A 5,972-nucleotide genomic window follows, 5' to 3' on the forward strand; every position below is an offset into this window, starting at 1 on the left:
CGCGAGCGAGGCGACCGGGGGCTCATCTCCCCACCCCCAGCACCCCCCTCCCGTTCCCCGCCTCCCGCCGCCGCCGTCCGGCGCCACCGGGCCCTACCCGCGTGGTGTTGACGGCGGCGGTGGCCGTTCCTTCCCCGCGCGCGGTGCCACGGCTCGCGTGGTGCGTCCCGCGGCGGTGCTCCTCGGTCAGCGGTGATTCCGGCAGCGGCGGCTGCTCCTGGCGGCGCTACTCCGAGTGGCCTAGAGGCGCTGGCGCAGCCACTTGGCGGCGCGCTGACGCGATGGATGGTGGCGGCGCCCTCCCGGCCCAGATCTGGGCCCTTTTGGGCCCCATCTGGGTCTGGGCGGGCCTGTCTCGGTCGCGCCTGCGGCGGCTCCGGCGGGGCCGGTGGTGGTGCGGCTCGTGTGGGGGGTGGTGGAGTCGGCGGCACGTCTACTGCAGCTCGGCGACGGGTGCTTCACGAGCCCCTTTTGGGCTCGGCCGGGCCTCGAGGGCCTGGTACGCTCCCCTTGCCGCGTCCGGTCGGTGACCGCCGATGGCGGTGGAGGTTGTCTCCTCCGGCGTGGTTGCTCTCGCTGCCGTTCTTCGTTCCCGGCTACTCCCTCTCGCTCTCGTCGGTCTCGCTTCGATGACCACGGTGAGGCAGCGGTGATGATGGCAAGGCCGTGGTGGCGCACGTTCGTGGGTGGCTTGTCTGGTGGAGCGCGTCGGACTGTTCGGGGTTGTGGGTGTTGGCGGATGGGAGAAATCCGAGCCGGCTTGCCGGCACCGACGCGGTGACGCCCATGGGCGCCATCCTTTCTTCCTGAAGGGCGTCGGATCTTCCCCTTCCCCACGCCCCTCCGCGTACCGGGGGAAACCCTAGGACCTGTCCGGGCAGCAGCGTCGTCGTCGTCGTGTTCCTTCCTGAAGGTGTTGCTTGGTATGCGGAGGTTCGAGGTGCCTAGAGCGAGGTGTGGTACATCTCCGGTGGGCGCAACGGTTTTGGGTTATCTTCGTTTTCGTCGATCCGATGCTGTTGACGTTATTTTCTCTCTTCTTTCTCTTTTGTTTCTTTTGGGCATGCTTGTGCTGTTTGCCCCAGCATTGAACTCTTGGTTGTATCGGGCGGTTGCTATATCTATATAGCGGGGCGAAAGCCTTTTTCTCAAAAAGGTTTCCCATAACTCTGCTCAATCCCCTTAGCTTTCTTTACCCTAAAAAAAGTTACCCATCCTGAGTCCTCACGTCGCCGCCGCATCTGCCTGGAGATCACCTCGATCCTTCTCATGGAGCAAGCTGATCCTCTCCTCCCCTACATGATGACTACACCATCATGGAAACTTCTCAGATTTAGATGGAGATCATAAATACATGATCTTGCTGGAGCCGCTCCTTCCATACATGGCTAGCTGCACCGTCGGGGCGGCCGACACGATCCAGCGGACATGATGATCCACGGAGATCAAGATGCTATGTAAATATACCCATCATGATGGCCGGCGATTCCCCTTGGATGAACGACTGGGGTGATCTAGCTGATGTGAAGATCCACACATAGCAAGATGTATATATGTTTGGCCAGCGGCAGAAGGTTCCTTGATTCTTTACACCATCAGGTCCTGACGCTCTCCCTCCCTCTCCTTGATTCTTTACACCATCAGGTCCTGACGCTCTCCCTCCCTCTAATTATGAATAATGCAGACAAATCAGATCAAGTCCTTTGTGGAGGTCTGCAACATCAGATAAACAGATATTGCACACGCCCAGGTGATCTAGCTAGGCACCGGTAACTACATAAAAGGTACCATCTATTTCTCCATAAATTACAGCATATGGTCTATAGATTGTTATATATTTTGATCTTTTTCTTCTTTTGTATCACACTTAGTAGGCCTGAACAGTGACATAAGACGATGTCTGTAGTATGTCTGATGCAATTATTTGATACACCTTCTTTTAGAGGTATTGTGTGAACGGAAGATCATGCTTATGTATTCATCCTTGCTCCGCCTACTCTTTGGTTTCGGGTGAACATTGCAGCTGTATCACAACTTGATCTTGATTAGGTCGGGAAACTTTTCCGTGGAAATCGTGGGTAAACAGAACTACAAAAGCTTGGCGGTAGAGAAATAATAGAACGACTTCCCTCTCATGCTTGGACTATGAGGTCATGTGTGCAGACTGCTAGAAAGTTGGAGAAATTTACATTTAGCAGGAAGAAGGTGAAGTGCATATACCTTCCTATGTACCTACACAAGCCCTGTGGTATGTACTTCAGATGGTAGTATATTTCATTATTTTATGTTTATGCTGACTTAATTTGTGTTTATTCCTATGTAGTCTATTATTCAGAAGTTCAATGATTTATACCAATCTTATGGACAGAATGATTTTTAATATTAATGCCACTGTCATTTGAAGCTTGATACTTTGTATGCACTCTAATCTTCAGAAGTTGAGGTTCATCTGCAGCTTATACTTAGTTAGATCTACGGGCTTCTATGTGTAAATTCTGGGGGAAAAAGAATTCGGAAAGCTTGGAGCTGGAGCGCGTAGCGTGTTTTTCTTGGTGTGACGTACATGGACAGGTTGCTGAAGAAGAACAAAAGGGAAATTTCACATGGGCGAGCAAGCAGTTCGGTGTTGGTGGTCGGCCATGGTCATTTAATATCCTAGAGAAGACGGTTTCGTCGCCCTCAACGTACAAAAGAAAACGACATGAAGTTGTGGTTTTGGCATGATCGCCAATGAAACTCCTTGAGTGCATTCTTACTGGCTGCAACGTGCTCCTCGAAAATGGATAGTTAACGGCAGGTTGATGCATGCCTAGCCACAACTGGTACTGTAAATCAATGGCTCGATTACGATTTTTCCTTAACCATCACATGTCAATATATTTATAGGTGATTACTATTTTAGTATATGTTCACACCTACAAGATGATGCTAATTAAGTTCAACACAGGCAAAGCTGCCATCGTCGTTAGCAGGGCAGCAAAGTTCTTGTGGCATCGAGACTGTAAAGAAATGAACCAAACGTTGAGACCAGATGCAGCCGGTTAATAATTTATCATGGTTTTTGATTATGTGATCTGACAAGATGTTCGAAATGCTATTTCCGCAAATGTACTGTTGTATGCTTAACTGGTAAACTTTTTAATTTAGCTCTCTTATCTTCAGTTTTTAGAGTCAAATTGTATTATTTTTGATATACATATGATTATGCATATTCAATTTCTTTCAGTCAATGGTGTTATGTCTCAGGGAAGGGATGGATAACTTGAAGGACAAGTTTGCTGAAAAGTTTGTAACTTATTTCCAAGGTACTCAACCATAACTCTGCATGAATCCCCATTTTCTTGCTGACATAGCCATACAAAATTAGAAACTTTAATGTCCTTGATAGTATTGCTTCTAGAAAAATTATTTTAATATTGCATGTAAATAGCTATAATTTCATATATATTCCTATATATACCAAGTTTGCAAATTAATGATACACACATCTACAAGTTGTAAGTAAATGTGTTATATGAAAAAAGAGAAATAAGCTACAAATTACCACAAACTTAATGAGAAACATGCAAACTTTTATTTTATTAGATAAAATGATGTAGATATTAGATAATAATTTATGTAGAGAAATTACCCACCATTGCCATTACATAATTATAATGTAAAAAAAGGTATTGGTCCTGCCTTTTTCGTTTTTCTTATCTCCACCAACAGTACGTTGCTTGCATCATGGGATCCTAACAAAAAAAACTTTTATTTTCTCCACCTTCCATGACTCATGGGATCTTAATTAGAAAACACTACATCAGATGCGGCCTAGCATGTACTCCCTCCGTTCCTAAATATTTGTCTTTCTAGATATTTCAAATGACTACTACATACGGATGTATGTAGACATATTTTAGAGTGTAGATTCACTCATTTTGCTCCGTATGTAGTCACTTATTGAAATGCCTAGAAAGACAAGTATTTAGGAACGGAGGGAGTATTATGTACGCATGCATTCTCCACCACGTGGACCTTGCTTGCGTCATGGGATCCGAAAATAACATGCAGCACAAGCTAGCCTGGCTTGCTATATATACAACGCATGTACTGATCGAAAAAAATAAGCAAATTAACAAAAAAATTAAAATCATCTAACCATTGATATGATGGATACTTATATTTCAATAAAAACTAACTGGTCCGATTCAACCTTTTTTTTGAGAAGATACCAGATCTAACTTATAGGAGAGCCACTACATGGTGGTATCGACTGTGTACCAGCTAAGAAGTCGCATGGATGTGATGAGTTTCTAGATTTCTTCTCATGGACTAACATTGACTATGCCCCTTCGGTCAGACAAAGGAAGTGCAGGAAGCCTGGAACACACATGTTAAGGGAAACTGTTGACGGCACATGTGATGTGACCTTCATCACCATCGGATCTTGGAGTGGGTGTTATATGTCTTCATTGTTGACTATCTTCAGCAGGGTCATGTTGATGTTATAGGAGAAGGCATGGAACTCCATTGCCATCAACTTGCATTAGTGCGACAACCGTACTGTTCTTAGCAGCCAGTTCCATACGGAGATTTGCGAAGGAGGGCAGTTGGAGCCTTGAAGTACAACAACAAGCTAGTAGGGGTGTCATTCCAGGACTCCTCTTTGTTGGAAACACCGTGAGTTGTATCGGGGAGAAAAGGGAGAAACGAAATTAAGAGGAAAAAGAGAGGGCACACCATGAGCCCTTGGCTAAAAGTTTGTGTGTGTGCGTTCGTATGATTTTGATGTGGTCGTTCGTGTGGACGAATTCCAACACTCTTGGACGCTTGGTATCCTTGGCTCTGTGTGCAAGGACGTTGACTAGGATGTATTGATGCATGGGTACACGAGAAAGATTGGTGAAGCAATCTTATTTGCAGAAAACGTACATGTTGTCTTATATGTGTTATTTTCTTATTATGCAACCATCATTAAGTATATCTATATTTGATTGGGAAAAGTATATCATGGTAGTTGGAGGATAAGTATGATATTTTGCCTAAAGCAAAATTATAGCCGAATCTTTTTTTTTTTGCAGGGGAATGATAACTGAATCTATATATTCATGCCTGTCGACAAAAAGACTTCAATCTTCTTTGCTTTTACTTACAATTATTAGAGGTTCTAACTAATTACAATCTGGCAATGCACAGAGTTTCAGATCCTTACCACAAGAGACATGTCACTTCTTACAAGATAGGAAAAACAATGCTTGCACAAAGTTCGAAATGCTATTGTCCGCCAATGTATTGTTGTATGGAAAATTGCTGAACTTTTCTATTCTGCATCTTCAGTTTGCATAGTCAAGTTTGTAATATTTGTGATATACATATGATTATGCATATTCAATTTTTTTAGTCAATGGTGTTATGTTTCAGTGAAGGGATGGATGACTTCAAGGGAAAATTTGCTGAAAAGTTTCTAACTAATTACCAAGGAACTCAACCATAACATTGCATGAATCGATATTTTCTTGCTGATGTAGACATACAAACTTAGAAAATTCAATGTCTTTGATAGTATTGCTACTAGAAAATTATTTTAATATTGCATGTAAATGGGTATAATTTCATATATATATTCCTATATCTACAAAACATGCAGATTATTGGTACACACATCTACAAGTCGTAAGTAAAGGTGTCATTTTTAGACAGTCCTTAAGAAATATTCTTAAAATGGAGAACCACGCTAGAACACCATTAAACAAGATAAACATAAATTGTGCAACGGGTTTGATCATAACAGTTGGTGAAAGAATGCATGGCATGTAGGTACAAGATTCATTTGAAACATAAATATTCAAATGTCAACAAGGAAACCAAAGGTATCTAAGATGTTATTTTGTTTGCAAAAGGATTTTTTTTATATTTGTAAAATCCTAGCCCGCGCATCGAGTGGGCCACTTTGCTAGTCATCAACAAAGGGATGGTGGGGTTTAACTGCA

The 5,972-nt window shown here is 43.7% G+C and overlaps 1 long non-coding RNA gene across 5 annotated transcripts; it reads left to right on the forward strand.

The window, feature by feature from the left end:
• The first annotated feature begins 1,168 nt into the window (after positions 1-1,168).
• LOC119308077 lies at positions 1,169-5,043 on the forward strand. Of its 5 annotated transcripts, none has more exons than XR_005149798.1 (6): positions 1,169-1,599; positions 1,685-1,784; positions 1,872-2,822; positions 2,948-3,129; positions 3,227-3,305; positions 4,343-5,043. It is a non-coding gene; the product is annotated as an uncharacterized LOC119308077 (long non-coding RNA). The 5 variants fall into 5 exon arrangements; XR_005149799.1 differs by having other exon boundaries at positions 2,050-2,822; XR_005149797.1 differs by having other exon boundaries at positions 1,685-2,822.
• The last annotated feature ends 929 nt before the right edge of the window (positions 5,044-5,972 follow it).

The sequence above is a fragment of the Triticum dicoccoides genome, chromosome 5B (genome assembly GCF_002162155.2).
Source record: "Triticum dicoccoides isolate Atlit2015 ecotype Zavitan chromosome 5B, WEW_v2.0, whole genome shotgun sequence".
Taxonomy (NCBI): domain Eukaryota; kingdom Viridiplantae; phylum Streptophyta; class Magnoliopsida; order Poales; family Poaceae; genus Triticum; species Triticum dicoccoides.